This window comes from Lissotriton helveticus, chromosome 7 (assembly GCF_964261635.1).
Source record: "Lissotriton helveticus chromosome 7, aLisHel1.1, whole genome shotgun sequence".
Lineage (NCBI taxonomy): Eukaryota > Metazoa > Chordata > Amphibia > Caudata > Salamandridae > Lissotriton > Lissotriton helveticus.
Window position 1 is genome coordinate 1,503,966,698 of NC_136068.1, and position 22,856 is coordinate 1,503,989,553.

At 42.5% G+C, this 22,856-nt stretch overlaps 1 protein-coding gene across 1 annotated transcript in view; it reads left to right on the forward strand.

Moving 5' to 3' along the window:
- Positions 1-22,856, forward strand: part of DBP (D-box binding PAR bZIP transcription factor) — a 103,241-nt gene that overhangs the window by 65,503 nt on the left and 14,882 nt on the right. The window lies entirely within an intron of this gene.

Sequence of the window (22,856 nt, forward strand, 5' to 3'; positions counted from 1 at the left end):
TGCTCTTTACTAGAAGGAGAAATGCAGTGGTCCTGATGAAAGCAGGGATGTTGTTCCAGACCGTAGATGCACAGGAGGAGGAGGAGGTCTGTTTTATTTCTGATTATTTTGTCTCCAGTCTGGCAGTGTCCTTGTGATATGCGTGCCGAGAGCCAATGGAGGTAGTGCTTTTATCAGCTACGTAGGAAGAGGTGCCAGCTTGATGGATGTGTAGATAGTACAGCTGACCTTGAGTAAGTTGCAGGCAAGTAGGAGGAGCCTGTAGGGTGATCTAGTGCAGTATCTTCGGACGTTAGATAGGCGTAGTGTGGCATCTAAGAAGCTTTTGCCTTCGTAGTTTCTAACAGGCCATGGAACAGGCAGGGCAGGACCCCTAGTCTGATGCTGGAGCTTAAGAGCGTGGATGCCTGTTCGCACGTCTCACTTGGAGAGGAACGCAAATACTAAATGCATAATACGAGATGGTACAAGCACCAAAGTAGAGCAAAACAAACACTTATACATATTGCAGTAAAAATGTGTTTTATTTCATCAACAAACTTCTACATTACATCTTATTATTATTATTAGTTTCTCCCTTGTATCAGCCCTAGCAACACAGGTCGCCTAATTCATCATTTCAAAAACACATGTTTTCATAGAGAACATGTAAAAAGGATGAATACAAAATAACTGCAAACACATGAAAAAAGAAAATGAGAGTGCCAACACAAACTCAGACCTAAACTTTAAAAGCCAGCCATTCATACATGTTCAGGCACTCTCACACACACTAGTGCTCTAACATCACTTGGACCCACGACGAATCTAACCCTCAAAATGTACTGACATATTCTCAGAGGACTAGCCACATCTGTTTGATAAGAAGTAGCCCAACACTAGTTAATGGCAGTGGTTCTTTATTTCTTCTGTCCTTGTCTGTCGATGAGCGTTTTGTTGCATAACTATCACATGGAGAAAAGGGCACTAAAACCAGAAACGGTCAGACATAAACAGCGCTGGTAGTGGGGTAGTGTTGCCCTGGCGCAGAGCTGATGTGGAGGTGGTGCTGTGCTGGTGCTCAAATGGTGCAGTGTTGGTGCTGAGGTGGTGCTGAGTGATGCTGAGGTGATGCTGAGGTAATGTTTTGGTGATGCTCAGGTGCTACTGAGTGATGCATAGGTTGTGCAGCAGTGGTGATGTAGAAGTGGTGCTGAAGTGATGCTGCGCTGATGCTGAGGTAGTGCTGAATTGTTGCTGAGGTGGTGTTGCAGTGATGCACTGGACCTATAAGCTTTTTTTCAGTTTAAGAAATGTTTATTTTGTTTTAAGAACATACAAGATAATTATAACAAGTCATATAAATCAGTCAAATAGAGCAATAAAGATGATATAGAATGACTATGAATATTAAATCAATTATGAGTGAGGGGGGGAAGGGAGAAAGGAAGGTAGAAAAGAAAGCTAGAAAAGAAAGCTTTAAAATGCTTTTATTACCGCATATGTTTGCCATTAATGGAGAAGTGTGGCTCACTGCTTAGAGCGGCAGTCCCTGGTGTAGAGGCCTGGCCTGGGACCAGAGTTCAAATCCCGCCTCGGCTGATCTCGGTGATCTCGGCGGTTCTTGGGCTCATAATTCCTCGGACCTGATTTCTTGCCTCGGTGCCTACTCTGAGCACGAGTCCCACGCTGCAACTCTGGGCAATAGCTTGCTTAGTCTCCACAACGGCCCCCTACAGCGCTGGGGATGCCTGGTTGCACCCCGGGGATGCCCAGGAGTGGTCATTTCACGGGGAAAAGCCAGGACGGGTTCCCTAGCGGTATGAGTACAGCGCCAGGACACTCCTGAGTATCAGTGCGATTTATAAATACGCCTACATTTACATTTACATTTACATTAATTAGCTCCATTATCCTAACCAAGCAGCATATTGAGAAAGGTTGCGAATTGCGAATGTAGGCCACTTTTTCTTTGGCATGTCCAGGCCGAATTGTGTCACTCATCGGCATCTCGTTTAATCTTCCACCGTGACAGAGGGTAACTAAATGGGAATTAATTTTCAAAATCATTGGCAGGAATCGATTTCCTATTTTTTACACTGAACCAACATTGACAGCCCTGTCCTCCAGAGCATTGTGCCAGAAAATGACAGATTTGTAAACATTTGCGGCAGAAGCCTTTGCAGCTGTCGGAATTACTTGTGTGAACTTGCAATGGGCTTCTTCAAATAGAAAGAGTGTATAAGAAGATGAGAGGAACAATTTTTAGGGAGCAGGAATGAATCGCCTTTAAAAGGAAAACAAACAAATGAAAAAGGTGAGGAACAAAGGCGAGTGGAGCAGAAAAAAATTATGAAAAAGCTGCAACAAAAATCGTGAAAAAGAAATGGAATGGCAGAGCAGGAAAGACAGACTGAAACAAAGAATTAAATGGCAACAAGGCAATAGTTTTTTTTTTTTTTCAAAACAAAGTTTATTGGGTTTTATTCCACGCAACTTACAAAATCAAATACATTTCCCATGTTTCCCTAAACTCACGTTACACCCTTCCATAGCTACAATCTCGGTGGAGGGTAGGATCCGATCTAGGAAATGTATATAGTACCCCAGTAAAGTTAAGCCTCAACATGCTCTGTCTTGTTTTACGAACAACCTCCCTTATATTCCCTCCTCCCTCCCTGCATCATGGCAACAAGGCAATAGTGAGGAATGGTAAATACAATAAAGAGAAACTGAGCGCTCAAAAGAAAAAAATGAGAAAATAACGGAGAAGGTTATTGAAAATAGAGTTGGTGGACGCAGGCAAAAAGAGTGAGAGGAAGATAAAAAAAAAAGTGGCAGGAGGGATAAGGGACAGAAAAGGGAAAACGTGAGAGAGAAGATTGAAGCATTCCCACACAAGAAGAAGGGAACCTTTACAGGAGAATAGAACAGCGGATGAGCTGCACTTTTACCAACATGCTGTTGCAGCTCCTTGTGCTTCTAAGCACTCTTCCACTCCAGGAACAACCAGGGAACCCCAAGATGGCCCTGGGATTGAGATCATCATTCCCTTCTGACTGTCACACCTTGGCCTGTGGGCTCATTGCACTATATGGTCATGGATCTCCTTGTTTACTTAAAATACCCTTGTAATGTACTGCCAGCGGTATTTCATACCATATATTACCTGACCAATTCTGGCTTTAGTTCCCCTTTCTCCTCCAGACCCAAGGAAAGTACTGGATTGCCCCAGCTGTGAGCTCCAACTGTTCTGGAGCAGAGGCACATTGATGCCTGTTCTCCTGACTAGTCTGTGTCTCAGGCTACAGGTTGCATTGCCACACCCCTGGTGTTTGTCTTATGTATAATGTTTTGTTTAAACTAATACCTCTTTGCCAGGGGATCTTTCCATTGATTCAGGATAGCTCAGGAGGTTAATGTAACCTCCTGAGCTGTGCTATAATGTTCCTGGTGCAGAGGTCTCAGTCTAAATCCTAGCACGGCCCCCTTGGCCTTTCATCCTTCAGAGGTCGGTAACATGAGATGCCTAACAGCTTCTGTTTGTTATGTAAGCGCTAAAAAGCCTTTCAGCTGCTGACGTGTGCTACATGCGACGGGTGTGTGAGTGATAGATGAAGAGATGTAATTGCTTTGCTTTTGCTGGCCCTTTTTCTTTCTCTGTTTTTCCCTTTTAGCCTACAAAATCTCTTAAAATACTTAAAATGTACAGTAATAAAAACTACCTCTCAAGACGGCATTTCGAGTTAGAAGGCTATGTTGCCCTCCCACTTTCAGTACATTTAACTCCACACAGACGTATAAGGAGAAGTTGCAGAAACATACCTTTAGATTCGTTGGTCTTAGGTTTTGAGGCCTTTGACAGTTCAAGTCAAATTCAAGAGGGGATTTAACATGGACTTATAGACCTTCCAGCCACTCCCAAAGTGGTCACAGGCCGCCTTCAGATCAAGGCCCTTAGCACTTGTCCACATAGGTGCCCGTGGCTCTGGCTGAGGGGGGTTTAAATGGCTCCTTTTGCCCGATGTAAAAGCAGACACGAGTTAACAAATATCCTGGTTTCATATTAAATGCCCTTAATTTCTGTTCACTTTTCATTAGCAGGCCACAAATTTTTCTTCAGGGGCTCTGGGCAAGCGTTCTAGAAACCCTTTTCCCTCTGTCAAAATAAATTTTTTTTAAAAGAAAAGAAAATGGAAAATATAGGAGACAGAGTGGTAAATTAAGGTTGTCGGTTTTCTTTAAAAATTGCTTCTTTTTTTCAACCACAGGGATTAACTAATATGCCCGTTATCCAGTAATACGTTTCTGTTTCTTGTGCCTAAATAGCAGAATATTGTGGTTCATTAAATACATAATATATGTGCAGGTCACATATTGTTTTTCGGCCCAGAAGAAAGATTTACGTCTTACGCTATCTAGGCTCCCTCTCTGTAATATTTGTATTTAGATAGCTTAGTAGACCGACGCCGCAGCCTCCTAAAATATTTTATTTCTTTTCTAAACCTGCAGCATTATGCACTCCACGGCTTTCCCCGCTTACCTCTACCTAGACACGCACCCCCACTCCTGAGCATTCAGTACCTTGATGAAAAATAGATATGTAGCAACAGCGCAAATATTATTTGTCAACCAAATATGAATGTGTTGTCATTGACGGGTTCAGCTCTACTCGCACACATCTTGAAAAATTAAAAGACCTTTCCTTGTGTGATTGACTGCAGACGTGGTGGGGTTGCAGATTCCCCAGCTGCACCAGGAATTGCGTAGTGTTAGTAACTATGGAGAAAGGGGAGGAGGGCAGGTTTAGGCATCATGTACTTCCAGCATACCACTGTAGATTAGCACTCAGTGGTCGTAGGCTAGGTCCGAGTGAACTCAACAACCCCGAATGCACACTTGGTGCACACTTTCCCATATTCATTTGTTGTTTCCATTTCTCTGCACGGTATCCGATTAAAGAGCTTCAACGTCTCGTCGGGGTAGTAAGCGCATTTTTATTGAAAGTGTAAACACACAAGCATTCCGAAGGCCAATCCTCCACAAGCTCGTCTCCTCCCAACCGAACACGAGCCAAGCAGAGAGGAAAAACAGAAATAGTGCGCGGCAACCTGCATTGAGGGGCAGGAAAGAAAGAGTACATATGAGAGAGCCACTCGCCTTGGGAGGGAACCAAGCACACAAAGGAGGGACAAACTCAATGAATGCACCAATGAAAAGACAGCATTGTACAACGCCAAATAAATGGAAAGCAGGGGGTGCCAAAAATCCCACAGAGGGATTACACTTGCCTCGCAGAGCAGCGCTTGTGCGCTTCCGCTAGGCTTGACCTAAAAAGAAGAAAAAAAACCATCTGTGCATAAATAGGAGACTGGGGCTGGGTCCAAAGCCCGCAGTCTGCAGCCAAAGGCTATGAAGTTACTGAGGGTACAGCGTTTAGCACCTTATGTGGCTTCCTGCCCACTCTGCATCCAAATGCCACTGCACACGGCCAAAGGTCGTTCACTGTGAGTGCTTGGGGTATGTGAGCTGCTCTTAGTACATGGTTGTATGCCCCATGTTGCATCCAAATTTTACTGAGCAGAGCAAACACTAAGTACTGCAGGTTATGAGGCCTCCTGCCACCACCCTAAACCTGCTATGCTTAAGGTGCTACAGAGTGGGTTCTTCCTTTGGCCAAGGGCAAAAGAATATTATTGTAGTGTCACAAATGTACCATAAAGGACATCATTAATGACATCACTGGTGACGTCACTTATCATATGACCATTGACATTAACAGTGACATAAGTGAAGCTTGGCACATGTAGCTGAGCACAAGATCTGATTGCTGGGTGTAGCAAAAGACAAGACCAGTGCGCTCCTCGAATGGGGTAATGACAAAGGGTCTTGTCAAAGATCAGATCCAGCACGCATAGCGGAGCAACGTTTTTCAAGTTATGCGGTGGGACATCACTTCTGAAAGTCATGTCCAGTAGGGCTTGGGGCAGAGATGGAGATCTCAAGGCTTCAGCCCAACAGACCATGGTGCAACGCCAAAAATCCACCACTAGTGAGCAATTGGGTATGGATAACACATGCAGAACCCAGCTAAAGGCCAGGCTATGCTCCCAATGCCTCATGAGCACAGCAGAATGCCATGCATGATTGGGCACTGGGTGTAGGGTTCTGAGTTCAGCTCATGGTCATACCAAAGCTGAGGACCAGCAACTAGAGCACACTGGGCAACTCTGAGAGCCTTATGCAGTGGCGATTTTAAGGTTGAGATGTTGAGCATAGGTCCTGACTGAAGGCGGGCTCTGTTCACATACATATCCCTTTAAGCACTAGTTCTTCCATCAACTTTCCTTCATTATCCCTTGCTTGGGCACATTCACTGCAGTTGTTTCCAAAGCTGCATCAATATGCAAGAAAGGAGGTGCATTATCTCTCCCGATAGCTCAAGTGAGTTTTAGTTCAGTAAATCCGTCAGTCCTATAAAATCTGTATTGTTGGCATATCTTTTGCAAGAATCTTACAAAAGGCTCTGGCAATGCCAATCAGGTTGGCATTTCTGTTTTGAAAAGTGGAGAAGAGTGTGCATGGTGTGGAGGGAGCACGGGGTACAGGGTGAGCCTGGAGTACAAGGGGTAGTGCATGGTACAAGACTTGAGGGAAAGGTGCAATGAGGAGTGTAGGGGGTTAGGTTTTATTGGCACTCGTGCAGAACAGGTAGAGCATAGACACCATCAGTATATGGTTCCCCCAATGACAGGCTGTGAAGTGCAAACCTACATTGGCGACACACTGGGCAGGCGCACAGCAGTATCCAGGAACACCGGATGCAAGAAGGAACGCACTCAACATGCAAATAGGAGCTCAGAGGGTATGGTGGATCACTGTGCAGAGGGAGAAGATAGAGAAAGAGTAGAAAGAGGAGGGATAACAATGCAGGAGTACATCGTACCTCCATCTTCCTCTCCCTTGGCTGCCTCTCTTCCTTAGCTCGCATCATCTTATCTCTCTGTTTGATTTTTGTCTCTACCACACAACTCTCTCCATCTCCCCCCTCTCAGTTTATCATTCGTCTGCAATCTCACCTCCCATCTACTGTCTCACTCATTTTACCTCTGCACTTTTTTTTGCTGCGGCTTTGTCTTTATCTCTTTTTCTCTATCATTACTGCCTTCTCTTTCAGATCTTCCTCTTTAAATCCTCTCTCTTTTGCCCTATCTCTCTTATACATCTCTGCACTTCACCTCTGTCTCTACCTCTCCCTCTACACAACACTTCTCTCTCTTTATCGCATCCTCTCTCTACCTTTATATCCACTGCACCTTGTCTACTCTGCCTCTAATTCATATTTTTCCTCCATCTTACCGTCCTCTCTTTACCTTATGTATGTCCCTACCTTACATATCTCTCTCTATAATTTTGTCACTATCCCCTTATTCCCCTACTTCACCTGCCCCACTGTTTCATTCTCTTTACCTCCCTCTTCCTGTTTTCCTTCTTCAGCAGAGGCCGAGTTCTCAGTCTCACCAGCGGAGTGTAAACATAGAAATAGGAGAGGAGAGATAAGGCAGAGGAATAATGAAAAACATCTAGTGGTGCTTTGATTTTCACTGCTTCAGCGAGAAACACCAATTGGGAATTGAGATTTATTTGTGATGGCACACATTTTGCTATCAACGCTACAATTTCAAGAACCATGTGCTTATGGCTTATTTAAATATTATACCTACCGGACCGAACAATCCACCCAGCCGTATTTACGATGTCTTTCCTAAAATGGGCGAAAGTAGTTGGCTAGGCACTGAATTTGACATAAAACCTGTTACAGCATGACAAAAAACAATACAAGAAAGAAATGGTTTTTATCAATTCTTGTTTTTTTGTACTATTTTACTAGTGTATAATAGGCAGCATGAGCTTTTGGTTGTTTTTACGTGCTTCCATTTATGGAAGCGTAACATGCTTTTAATATTATTTGGCCTAAAAATTGTTACAAACAAGGTGTGGGGGGAGGGGGGAGGCTGGACAAACTACGTCTTGCCCGGGGCTCCTAAAAATCCATAAGACACTATTGATTTGTTTGCCTTTACATTTCATTGGCAGTGACTGACTGATATAGAATTGTTTGTATTAATCGGTACTGGTACAAGTGGAAATTCATCTGATTCTGGGATTTTCACAGTGGATTAGCTGTGATATCTTTTATATGTTGTTGCTTTGTCTAATATTGTTGAAGATTCAAGAGCTCTAGCAGAAATTACCACCCAGCCCGCTCATTCGGGCAGCCTGGTGGGATAATGCTCACTTTGCCGCATGCACAATTTTTTATTTCAGTTCACCCACTTATGCCCACTGTACCACTTCAGACAAAGACCAGCTTTATGGAGACCAGTTTTTGTCCTTGTCCATTATGAATAGTCCAGCCTGCTGGAGCAGGTCTCCTGTAGTTAGGAACACAAGATACCCCAGGCTTGTTTCAGCTTAGTAAGGTCTCATCAGTGATGCATTGCTCGAGTCCTCTGGCATATTGTGAACAAAATCTATTTCTAGGCATGCGTGTTGCACTTAATGCGTTGCACTGAAGAAAACATCAAGGTAGTTGCTGTACTAAGACTCATTCATAGGCTCTCAGTTAGGGGTGCATTTTTGTCCTTTGATTTCATTGACTTGGCCACTTCGGCGTCTATATGCAATTCATCCTTGACCCTGCCTCAATAGGAACAGTCCCGCTCATCTGAATAGGAGCACAAGTATGAGTTCCCATTCAGAGGATATCTGGCCTTGCAGGTCAGACTGGACTATTTTTATTTGGGCAGCACCAAGGCAGATTTGCACATATCTGTTTTCCAAAAGGGCACAGTGGGCGAAAAATGATAGCCTGGAATGCACCAACAATGACTCCCAGTAGACCAAACATTTACAAGCATTCTACCCTGTTGTTTTCAATAGTGACTCAAAATGAGATCTTTAAAGCATGACTGAAGTTCTGCAAACACCCAGGAGAAAGATATCAGAAAACAAAGAAGCATTGAAGATCTGTTCCAAGAGGTTGGCATAGTCTTCTTCCTGCCGAGAACAATACTCACCTATTTATGGCAACACAAAGACGCTACATGAGAAAAGCCTGTTTTACTAAGTCGGTGTTTGCATTTGAACCTCGTAGGTCCTGAAGTGAGTCTAAGTGGGGAGGAAATAGCACCAGAGGAAGAAATAGTGAAAGGGAGACACAAAGAATGAAATTGTTCCTGAAACAGAAGGAATCTTCCATCTAATGTAGCAGACTTAGTGGCCTAGGACCCTTATGTCCCAGGAGTTTGTATTTCATGGTGTACTTAGTCCTTTTAGAGCTCACTAAACCCCATAAATACAAAGGAGTTGGGTGGAATGGCTGCACACTTCTCAGCTACTAGTAACTGCTGCAGCTGCCTTTCAGTTCATCCAGTATTATCATTCAGCTCACGAACTGGAAATAGAAACGTAAAAAATGGGAAGAGTGTGACAGTGTGGCAGTAGGAGGAGAGAGAGGGCAGAAAAAGAAAGAGAACGAAAGGGGACCGGAAGAGAGATAAACAGCGAGAGTCCTAGAGAAGAGGAATAGACTATTGTGAGCTTGAGGGTGTGTGAGACAAAGAAAGGTGTATATAGGAAGAGAGGAGACAGAGAGGGTCGGGGTAAAGAGTAAAATAAGGAATGTGAAAGAGTAAAAAGGGTGAAAGGCTGGTAGGGACGCATTGAGATAGAAAGATGGTGATAAAAAACGAGAATGAGAGCTAGAAAGCCGGAGATAGAGGCATTATAGTTCCTTGAAGACGGTACACGTAACAGAGAAGTGAGTGGCTAGGTTTGCACGGCCAGCGTCATCTGTGCTATTGGAAATCGAAATACATATGACTAATATTTTTCGTATGCTGTCATCTTAAAGGTGATACTGCCCGTTACGTATCATGGAAGATCATAATCACGCCCTCCTCTTGTCTTTTACTGCCTGGCGAGTACTAAGAATCTTGATAAGTGTTACTTCAGAAGCTCCTCGTGTGCGCGATCGTGCGTCCATGTGAGTGAGTGTTGCGCACTCGTGTTATGTGTGCTGGCTGACTAGGCGCGTCCGGTATGTGGGGCGGGCACACGTGCCACCCGTGTGAAGAGGCGGAGGGGGTGTTCGTGGGCCGGCCCGGCCGCGTGGAGGAAGCAGGGAGGCACCCGCTTGTGTGTAAATATACCCTGGCCCGTGTTTGTGTCCACGCCTGGGCACGTGGGGCCTACCTCTGCCAGCGCAGACGCCCTCACGTGCGCTGACGTCGTGCCGCTGCCGAGCATCAGCAGCCCGGACGTTTACAGACAGGCCCCGGCCTCCCTGCTCGCTTGGGATTCTGGGACCGCCCTGGGGTTCCAAAAGGCGTCTCTTCTCAGGGAGTCTCTCTCGCGCTCTCACTCTCCAAAGTAGATTGTAGAAGTGAATATGTTACAACACGTATTTACTAGTTAGCATGCATGTGCGTAATGCTCAACCCTGCCAAGACCGAACCAAACACTGGTAAATGTAATAGGTTTTGCCTATATAATTATTAATGAGCTGTTTCTTGTTGTAAGTTGTTGCTTGGCGAGGAGTTGTGCAATATAAGTTACTGAAACTCCGTTAAAGTATTATGACATGTTTATTGAGAAAGGCAATATATTGTACTGTTACTGGTGGTACTTTAAAGCGGGGAGATTAGGTAAAGGGCGGAGGAAAAAGAAAAAAAAGCATGCACCTGACAGGGAGGAGAGAGACGGCCTGCAGATGCACTCGTAAGGAGTGTGCATTAGGAAAGGCAAACAAGCAAGCGGAAGGGGATGGGTAGAGTATGTTAAACAATGAAAAGATTTTGTAAATTGGTATCGCTTAGTAGAAAGGGAAGGTATTCTTGATAAAGGCTCACACACAATCACACAAGAATCACTGGCACAGACACATTGTCACATGCACACAGACGGTATACAACCTTTACAACGCAACTTTTACCACGACCTACCATTACCACGCATTTTTTACAACGCAGGATCCATTACAACGCATACCATTACCACGCATGTATTTACAACGCAGGTACTTTTACAACGCATACCATTACAACGTAAGTATTGGTAAGTATATTTTTATTAAAAATATTATTTGGGTTTTTTGGTAAAGGGGTATTTTTAGGGTTCAGGGTCAGTTTTGGGTTTTTGGGTAAAGGGGTATTTTTAGGGTTCAGGGTCAGTTTTCAGTTTTTGGGTAAAGGGGTATTTTTAGGGTTTAGGGTCAGTTTTCAGTTTTTGGGTAAAGGGGTATTTTTAGGGTTCAGGGTCAGTTTTCAGTTTTTGGGTAAAGGGGTATTTTTAGGGTTCAGGGTCAGTTTTTAGTTTTTGGGTAAAGGGGTATTTTTAGGGTTCAGGGTCAGTTTTGGGTTTTTGGGTAAAGGGGTATTTTTAGGGTTCAGGGTCAGTTTTGGGTTTTTGGGTAAAGGGGTATTTTTAGGGTTCAGGGTCAGTTTTGGGTTTTTGGGTAAAGGGGTATTTTTAGGGTTCAGGGTCAGTGTTGGGTTTTTGGGTAAAGGGGTATTTTTAGGGTTCAGGGTCAGTTTTGGGTTTTTGGGTAAAGGGGTATTTTTAGGGTTCAGGGTCAGTTTTTGGTTTTTGGGTAAAAGGGGTATTTTTAGGGTTCAGGGTCCGTTTTGGATTTTTGGGTAAAGGGGTATTTTTAGGGTTCAGGGTCAGTTTTGGGTTTTTGGGTAAAAGGGTACAGTGTAAAAATTAAATATAATTAAATTAAAATTACATTAAATTAATTTTAATTAAATTAAATATTAAAATATTATATACTTACCAATACTTACGTTGTAATTGTATGCGTTGTAAAGGTATATGCGTTGTAAATACATGCGTGGTAATGGTATGCGTTGTAATGGATCCTGCGTTGTAAAAAATGCGTGGTAATGGTAGGCGTGGTAAAAGTATGCGTTGTAACGTCATACATCCACACAGACACACAAGCAAACACACTTTTTCAAATATCAATACAAACACATGTATGCACATTCTTACAAACACTCACATGTTTTCAAAAACCAACATAAACAAGTGCAAACACAATGGACCATTTATACCACCACTGGCACATACAGAACACACACACAAATAGGTACACTTATACAAAACCGGCAAACACCGAACACACAGAACACACACACAGAAATAAGTACACTTATACAAACACCTGCACACACAGAAATCAATGCACTTAATCAAAAACAAGAACACACGGAACACACGGACACACACACAGAAATAATAATTACATTTATACTAACATCGGCACACACAAATAGGCACACACAGATACCTTTCAGTGGCAAACACATTTTAAAGCAGCAGTACTGAATGCATTCCAGTTGACGCACCATACATCCCTTATCCCTACTCCGGGCAGGGGGGCATTTCGGGAATGGGGGAACTCATGGAGCGTGTACAGTGATCTACAAGGCGTGTGAATGAAAGTGGCTTTTTACTTTTAAAATACAGAACTGCTTATTATAAGTGCGATGCGATACTTCTCTCTTACCAAGGTGAGAATCATGTCCGCCCTAAATATCTGGAACCACACAATTTTCTAGATGTGGCTCTCTACTTAATCCCAGCCTGTTTGATGTTTATCTGCAGAAACCCTACAACTCGTGGAATTAAGCCGCGTTGTAAACAACAAATATCCCGACTCGTTTTTCTAAGCGGAACAGCACCATCTTGCTGCCGGCAACTAGATACTTTTTTAAAGGTAATTGTTCATCCATCTCCTCGACACTTAGCGTCTCGAACCACAGGATGGTTTCCATTACAAGTTCGTGTTTCTTATCCACTAACCCAACGTTTTCTTAGGTAACAACTAACGCTTGCTACCGCTCTATTTATATTTTTCAGCCTTCCCTATGCCCCGGGCATTTTTAAATTCATTACGACAACCACGATTGGAATATAAACAACTACAAACATAGAGGTAATTCTCTTTCCCCTCTAGCTTACTACTTTTTGAGCACTTTAAGCATGAATAGTTTCGCTATAAAAGTTATCATTGCATAACTTATAAACATAGAAACGATCTATCATGGTTTTATATATCTTTTGTCTATATACTTATCTATAGTGATTACCACTTACCATCTACTGAACATTATCATGAAGTGAATTTCCTTGCAACAGTGAGCCACCATATCCTGGCAGTGATAACAATAGGTAACTCTCTCTTTTGATGGAAATCCATTTATTTACTCACCAAAGATGCTACCCAATTAACAACGGGTCCTATATTATTGCCTGTAATGGTTAAAAAAAAACCCTATTAATTTGTCTCCTGTTAGATACATGTTACCATAAACACAGTGATCAACTATCTATATCTTTTTAATCCCAACAACATCCCATCAGAGACTACACTGTTGTACTAAACTATCGTTTTTGAACTGACCCATTGTGTTCAAGGTGTTCTCTGTCCCTTTCCACCATACAGTTTGTCTCATCACAATTTCTGTTTAAAATCAGGTATCAACTCTAACAAGTGTCCCTGTATTCGTGTTTTTTTGGCATTCCCTTCTAAATTACCAAGGAAGTTATCATCGATTCTTGTGCCATGTAAGTGATTTAATATGTATGTATCCAGGAGTGAGATCACAATACATCATGTATGAACAGTCGAATATATGAGTCCCTAATCAGGAAATCATCTAGGAATGTTGCTTGTGACAACTAACTGTACTTATATCACGGTTCTTTATGTTGAGCTGAGTATTGCACTATTGTTGTACGTATATCAGTCTATTATATGACTTTAAGTGACCAATCAATATGTCTGGACCTCTAGGTGAGATATAGAATTGTTAAGAAGTCTTCATTTTGTGATGAGTTATTAGGTATGTTAGTAGATAAAATGTAATAAAATTGTAAAAAGACATATGTACTGTTATGTATAACATTGTTTCCTATAATATTCTTTACAGAGTTTAATCAACGACTCCTGAAGAAGGCAGTTCTTCTACTGCCGAAACGCGCGTCGAGTCTATTGAATAAATTTGTAATAAATGCAATTGTTGTTTCAGTAAACACCTCCTCTTGTATATAATTGTCTAAACTAGCCAGGATTTACGCCTTTATTATGATGTATTTGCTTTTTAATGAATGTATTTGATGTATTGTGGTTAAGATTTTAATATGTTAATGTTTTATTGTATCGTATAGTTTGACTTATCACTCTAGTCTCTATATGATTTTTACTTTATGTTTAATTAAATATATATTTTTTAATATACACATTATCTCCCGACAATTCTTTTTCTCCATTGGTCCCAGCGTGTATGGTCACTTATTCTGTGGATGTCCTAGGATTTTGTATTCACATTGGTTTTTACCCTGCCCTAGGAATCTGTGTATTTGTGATACCCAGGGGGTCCTTGTTTATCTCTCAATGCGTTGTAACGTCATACATCCACACAGACACACAAGCAAACACACTTTTTCAAATATCAATACAAACACATGTATGCACATTCTTACAAACACTCACATGTTTTCAAAAACCAACATAAACAAGTGCAAACACAATGGACCATTTATACCACCACTGGCACATACAGAACACACACACAAATAGGTACACTTATACAAAACCGGCAAACACCGAACACACAGAACACACACACAGAAATAAGTACACTTATACAAACACCTGCACAAATCAGACACACAGAAATCAATGCACTTAATCAAAAACAAGAACACACGGAACACACGGACACACACACAGAAATAATAATTACATTTATACTAACATCGGCACACACAAATAGGCACACACAGATACCTTTCAGTGGCAAACACATTTTAAAGCAGCAGTACTGAATGCATTCCAGTTGACGCACCATACATCCCTTATCCCTACTCCGGGCAGGGGGGCATTTCGGGAATGGGGGAACTCATGGAGCGTGTACAGTGATCTACAAGGCGCGTGAATGAAAGTGGCTTTTTACTTTTAAAATACAGAACTGCTTATTATAAGTGCGATGCGAGTGAAACAAGTCAGCAGTCAAGCTGGGATAAAATACGGAACGGCATATTACAAGTGCGATGCGAGTGAAACAAGTCAGCAGTCAAGCGAGGATTAGTTATGAGCAATAACAGAAAATCCTCACAGAAGTATGGGTGATTATGTCCTCCTTTTAATACAATAAAATATTCCCCATGGTGGAATATACTATATTGTAGTATATCTGTAAATACATAGGAGAAGCAAGCGCTATATACACACAAACCTTTTCCCTCTTCTATCCCTCTACTATCCTCCTCAATCCAAATAACAGACTAATATATCCACTGCTCAAATTACTCCACATTTCACTATTCTAATTCCCAACTAATCCTTTATGGGTTCCGGAGTAGTGTTCTATTCGCTGAAAATGGGCGTCAACACATCATCAGGGGTAGCAAGCACTATATACATGCAAAACCTTTCCCTCTTCTATCCCTCCACTATCCTTCACAATCCACATAACAGACTAACATATCAACCGCTCAAATAATTTTCAGATTTCACTATACTAATTCACCACTAATCCTTTATGGGTTCTGGATTAGCGTGCTACTCACCGAAAATGCTCTTCAACGCCTCGTCAAGGGTAGTAAGAGCTATATAAATGCAATTACAATACAATACATAGAAGGAAATAAGACCATATTTAATTTGCCCAAATTGTCTCTTACGCATGAACGCTGCAACTCTGCATATGAGCTTATAACATAATTGAGGAAGAGGTGAATCTCATGCTCCCATGCACACAGCTACTGTAGTATGCTGATTATCATGGTCACCAGAGTTGCGTCTTTGTTCATCAAGCACAGTGCAAGCTCTGTGTGAAGCTGTGGTTGAGGCACTCAAGGGAGCTAGTGCAAGTATTGGCTGTTGGCGTGCGGAACTGTGTAAAAGGCACCCAAGGAGGAAGAGCCCGATTCTCAGATCAGATTGTCCTCAATTCTACAACGCTGTATACAAGCATAAACATAAACATAAAAAAAGTTTGACAAAATGCTAGTACGCTGATTATCGTGGCCAGATGGCATCTTTGTTTAAAAAGCACAGCGCAAGTGCTGTGCAGGCAAAAGCTTAAAGAAAAAGTCCCACAAAGCAGATGAACGCAATATTTGGGCCTGGGGAGACTAATAAGAGAAACACACAGAGGAACAACAGGAAATAGTATGCTACAGAATAAGAAACTGTGAGAAGGTAAGTGGCAAGCACAAGAACCTATGAAAAGCAATAGCAGGATGTAAGCCCCTTTTAATACTATATTAAATACAGTACATACCACAAGCACAGCGCAAGTGATGTGCAGGTAAAACCTACAAAAATGATTGTGCCCTCTGAGATTGTACCCAAAATATGTCTTCTCCTTCTCTTTTCCTTGCAAATGTGTTTGCCCACATCCTGGGATTTCATTGTTTTGTCAGCGATTTAAGACCCTCCACAGTCATCAACATTTGCATAAACATCCCCACAGTAGCTAGCTGTTATCAAGCTGATCTGCCTGCAGCATCCAGATCATCTATCCTGCCATTCGTTCTGTCCAGCCCCTTGCCAACAGCACAGTTGGACCCCTACCCCCTAAAGTTCTCCAGCATGCTGCTCAGAATTTGTCACATGTCCCTGTAAAGGTTCTTGTGCGGTTCCTGAAAGTCTGTCCTTTGCTTCACCTCCCACTTACCTCCTGATGGTCCCGTTTGATCACTAGTCACTCATCCTTGTCATCTCCTGTGAACTCTCCTGTCCCTTTTTACAAATGCTGGTCAGATCACTTTTCCTGTCCCCACCAAAGTTTTAGAATCTCCCCTCCATGAGCACCTTTAAATTAGTCTTCAAGCAACACCTTAGTTAACTGGAAGGGATTCTAAAACCCAATCTGTGATGCAAATGTCTGCGCCATGATCACCGAGAGACCTGGACCTGAATGTACAATATTTGATGCAATCTCTGTAATCGTATTGAAATGTCTCACTTGACACCACATTTCCAAAAACCAAGTTTTACCAAGTGCATTCCCTATGTTCCCATGTCCTAGAAAGCATTTACAGGAGATTGTAAAGTATATATGCTTAAAAATGCCCAGCAAAGTAAAAAATACGAATAAATAGTACAATAGGTTGATTCTGGGAGCAACATACAAACCAGCCATTTCATAGTGTCTTCACATTCGCTCTCCATGGAACCACAAGACATCTTCAATTCTGCCTGGACGTATGAATAGATAACATTTCACAGCTATTGGTACCACCCAGTTATTCAGGAGTGGAAATGAGATATATGTGGACATACGCAAAGTGTGTGATGTTCAAAGATGTGTTCCACTGGTGAGAGTGTGTGGTAAGCCAGGCTAAGTCAGTGAGAAAGTATATGAGGCTTATCTATGTATAAACGAAGAGTCCAGTTTGTTCCTATGAGTATTCTTTTTGTGGTTTTTTTTATATGTTGGGATTCAGAGTGGAGACAACAGCTGGGAGAGACTTATGCAAATTTTCTTCAGGAGGATGAAGGGTCCCATTTGATTTAAGTCACTCCTCTGCTATGCAGAGCGCCTTGAGTGAGACTATTCTTGCAGCTCGAAACCACTGTAGAATGAGTAGAGCTGGGCTGATGACGTCTCGTGGCCACAGATACAGAAGGAATGTTGCCGTAGTGTTTTGTATCTTTGTGAAGCAAATACTCAGGTGCACCATAAAACGGGACATTAAAGTATTACAACCGTAAGGACGTTCATCACCTGGGCCCAGTTAGTGAACCCTAGGGGGGGGAGGTTCTTCTGAAGTAGGAAGTATGGACCTCATTTGAAGTTGGACCGTGTTCATCTGGGGGTCACTGGATGCAGTTAGAATTGTCAAGTAACTCTGTATGCGTGGCTTTGACCTCAGGGCAGTGTCGACTGACAACTAAGGGTTTACCTTTGTGTGGGAGAACAACGAATTCAGCTGGCATATGTACAACATACACTAGTTATAGTTTGCAGACAGTATTATTTATTTGTATTCAAGTAGCATTATACTCAGGTCAAGTTCAAAGTCAGAGGAGGAGCTTATAAAAAAAGGTTTCTTTTTGTAAGGTAGGTGTGGAATGGAATGGACATGGCGAAGCTGGGCTGTGGAAGGGAGTGGCCTAAACTCAGTGAGTGGTTTGAGAGAAGGCTTTCGCTCGACAGCCTCTTTTTATTCCGTTGCATGCAAATGTGGCGGACAGCTACAGTTCAGTGCAGCCTAAAAAAGGAGTGAGTATGGGGAGCAGAAGCAAAGTGGCTTTTGCTGCTGCAGCAACCGCTGCAGAATTCTGAGACCCCCTCTACTCATTCAGTGGATGTGAGAGGCACAGCGCAACAGGGTACTTGAGTACTGGGTGCAGATGTGGGTTTTGTAACAGCTGTGGTTGCAGAAGCGCAGATCAGGATTGCGGCAGCACCAGCATGACAGAGTTAATGCGGATATGCAGCAATAGGGCAATAGTGTGTTTACTGCAACCAGGGCCTAAACAAGAGTAAGTGATTTGGGGCACCACCAGCCAGGTTGCAAACAAAGGAACACCACACGGGAATTAAGTCAAGTTTCAGCAGACTATGAAGTCTACCTCCTCCTTTCAAGTCAGAGCAGCAGCAAGTATTTTCCTAGGAGTATGTCTGTTTAGCCAGCGTTCTGTCTCTTTTCCCAACCTGTAGCTGTGCAGATGCAGAAGCTTCTTTAAGTAAAACAATAAACTGACCTGGCTTACAGGGCCTTCCTTTAATTGGAAAGAGTCGAGCTTAGTTCACCATGCCGCTTTCAAGTTGGCCTCACACATTTGGATGGAATTGGACATTGTAAAGTGCATCTTCCAGTTGATGTTTTACACCTGCATGATAACTAGTTACCACAAGTCGCACTGTCGCTATTTTTTCTTTGGGGATGGCAGGCATTTCATGATGACCACCGTGGTGTATAGTAGAACATAACAGCATATATGGGGCTGTTGCTGGGCTCTTGTTTTATGGCAGAATAGGAAACAGGATGCCAGGAATGGGCACTCAGCCCATATTCGTTTACATAGCTATGATGCAGTGGTCATGTTCTTGACCACAGTTTAGTTCAGTTGTCTCATCGCTCAGGCTGCAAGCTGACCTGCATCAATTGGCTTGATATGGGGAAAGTAAACACAAATTAACCTTTATGTTCCATTGCATGTGATGTGAATCAAACCTTGAAGCATTCACTTGTCTTTTAGTCGTTGCAATCCAGAGTAAAGCATAGAAAGTGCAGCACAGAGGAACATACAAAGAGCGGAAACCGGTAGACATCTTTCTAATTCTCAAACTAGGAAGCACCCTACAACCTTTGGAGCTTCTTACATACTGGGGCACCCCAAAGACTGTAGTACACCCCATACCACTTATATACAACAAAACCTTACACAAGCATCCTATGCTCTGGGGAAATTAAGGGCCCAGCCATCATAGACTACACAGATACCCATTAGGCAATCTCCATGTGCCATAGTTCAGTTAAAGAAGCCTGTACCCCAAGACTGTATATCGGCTGGCACGACCATTAGTAGTGTCTTGTCATGGTCATTGGTACAGTAATCACCCATAAACTGAGTACCACTTCTATTGCCCTGCAAAGTCTAGTTTCTGTTGGTGAGCTACATCCAAAGCAGGTACATCTCCTTGATACACAAGCCTCCTGCACTGAAAAACATATTGGTTCATCAGAATCATGAAATGAGGGGCACGTGGCAGTCGCAGCCATGTGGGCCACCATTCAGCTTGCATCATGTCTGTCTGCGATCCATAGCGGCCAATGAAATTGCAGGAGACTCCTGTATGAGATTCCTAAAGCTTCAGAGGTACAGACTATTTTTAAAATTGACAACTAAGCAGATGTGTTTTGGCCAACTATATACTGTAGAAAAAGTATAAGGAAATCATAGTGGTTCCAAAATTAAATTTTATTCAGGAACCTCTTTACATTATTAACATTGTAATGCAGCTGGGCCATCAGTGCATGTATGTACCTAAAAGGTACGGCTAATCCAAATACAGATAAGTGGAGCGATTATTAGATGCACCGTAGCCTTGAAAGTTCTCACTGACGATGATAACATGTGGTAATGAATGAGGTGGACAGATTATTTAAGATATTTACATACTAATTACTGATAGTTATTGTTCTACTCTATCATCAGCGACTGATACAAGTAAAGACATTAAAAAGACCTAACTATAGTTATTGTACCACTCTCTCACAATTAAATAAACACAAGGAACCGCATGGGACTTATTGACCAAATTAGAGCCCACTGTTACAGTTGCATTCATGTTGAACAATGCCATTTAGTGGAGGTCAGTATAAAGTTAAGTCAGTCGCACAATGATCCCAAAGGGTAGGCCAGTTTGTAGCAAGTGTACACTCTCTCCTTGGTACTGAAGATCCTAGCCAGTTTTTGCCCTACCAGTGGTAGGATTTATTTTGAGCTCCCTTTGCTTTAATAAATGGGAGGGTCTCATGGGCTTTGCTAGAAGGCAGCAGAACCTGCAGCAATGAGTGTCTTAACTCCTACCACAAAGGGTGACCATGGGCACCAGCAGTGACGCATGGTATTCCTAGACCTTTGCGTACCAGGCTCTGTGGGGGAGGTCACCACAGTGGGCAGTGTCCTTTGGTTGTTGGTTATTGAATAGGCGTACCTTGAACTCAGATTGCCTAGATCAGTGCAAATTAGTATTTTCTGCGGTAAGCGAAGAGTCCATCTTCTAAAAGTTTCTAGCAGAGGAGTTGTAGCTAAATCACTTGCCCCAAATAGTGTAAAATTGTTTTGTTTGAGTGGAAACGAAAACAAATATGTTTATTTTAAGCCAGTGAACATATCAGAAATGTTATAATGTATGTATAAATCATTACATAAAAATAAAGAGAATCTCTGTTTGAAACAAAAATACACTCTTTATTAATTTACAGAAAAGAACACACTTTAAGTAACCTTGGTTTGTATGTAGCTATGTGGTATTCCAGTAGCATAAACCTAGCCAAAAGGCAGCAGTGTCCTGTACAGGGTCAAAGACAAGCATAAAGTCAACGAGTGGTAGGAGAGTTAGCTGGATGTGAAATGTTACTTCTTTGTGCTGTAGTGTTTTGAAAGAGCTGTGTCTTCAACTCTTTTCTAATTTGGAACAGCGTTGGGCCATTCTTGATGGATACAGGGATGTTGTTCCAGATCCTGGATGTATAGATGGAAAAGGCCTACTGCCTTGTTTTACTTATTTACACTTCTTAGTCTGCAGTCTGATAGTGTCCTGGCTGCGAGTGTGCTGAGAACCATTAGCGATGGTGATCCTTTCTGCAAGATAAGTTGGGGGTGGAGGGGTTGGTGTGATTGCTTTGTAAATGATACAGTTGCTTTTGAAGATCGTAGGAACCAGCAAGGGAGCCAATGTGTTTCAATCTCAGTGGGGTGATGTGATCATATTTTTATAGATCATGGATGAAACGTGCTGCCCCTTGCAGGAGGTAATCAGGAGGTAATCATCTATAATGTGTAAGTTAGCAGTATGCATGTGTAAGTTGGCAGTCTGTGTGCTGCAGAGTGATCTGAAGCCAGGCTGCTAGCCGTGCACGTGATGGCTAGTATTAATGTGATTTTGGAAATGAACATAGACTGCCTTTTTTAATGATCTTGCCAATGAATGGTAGGTGATTGGTGAAATGCTTCTGGTTTATGTATCTTTAGGAGAGAGAGGGTCTGGCCTCTCATGGGAGCTTTTGGGAAGATCCTTGAAAATGAGGCATTGACAATGATAAGTAGGGATGACAGAGTATTCCAAAAGAGAACTTTAAAGAATGGTGGGGGTAGAACATCATCTTCATAGGAAGAGGCCTTGAGGGAGAAGAGTCGATCATGAGCTCTACAACAGATAGAGCTTTGAAGGATCACCATTGAGGGATTTTTTGGGAAGGGCTGGGCATAAGAGATGAAGCAGGTTTGGTGTTGTCGATGTGCTGTCGGATCGTTTGCATATTTTTGCTGAAGAAGTGTTTGATGGCATTTGCCCTTCTCTGTGAAGTGAGGAATAGATTGGTCCAGCAGGGAGGGCTGATGCAGTGCTTAATTGTCTTAATAAATGTAGTAACGTTACACAGAAATTCAGAAAGTGAAAGTGATTGTGCTCGATGTATGTTGCTATAGTCTTTTGACTGGGGTAGAATGTTTGCATTGTTAGCATTCCGTCCATCATTTGTTTGTTGTAACGCTTTTCGCCCTAAGTGGGATGGGTATGCCCAGACATGGGTCCCTTGCTCACTGTGCCACTAGATTCAAGCTAGCCTGGCTGAAGAAGGGTGACATACCCTTAAACCGGTCCCAGGATGCTTATTTCCTGTCCAGGGAGGACCTGGCCTGGCAGTTCGGTCTGGACTGTTCCCATGAGGCACAGGGTCAAGACTGATTTGCATATGTCTGGGTCCAGACTGGGGTGGCGTAGTGGGCAAAAGAACCATGGATTTAACCAAGATCTTTTGACTGAGGGAGACTGTTTGAATGTCAGCATTCCGTCCATCATTTGTTTGCTGTAACACGATGTATAGTGCAGCAAAAAAGACAGTTCTCTTTGCACACTTCTGTATCTCAAACAATTGCAAATGATAGGTATTCCAGAATGTTCGTTTGATGATATCAGTTGCGGTGTTGAGTTCTCTTGTGATGTCATTAACTGGATGATCCCTTTAAATCATACCTGAGTTTTTCTGCCCTCACCCTTCTGTAAAGGCTGTCGTTAAGTGTTGTAGTGACGGGTATAATAAGTATCTAATCATTATAG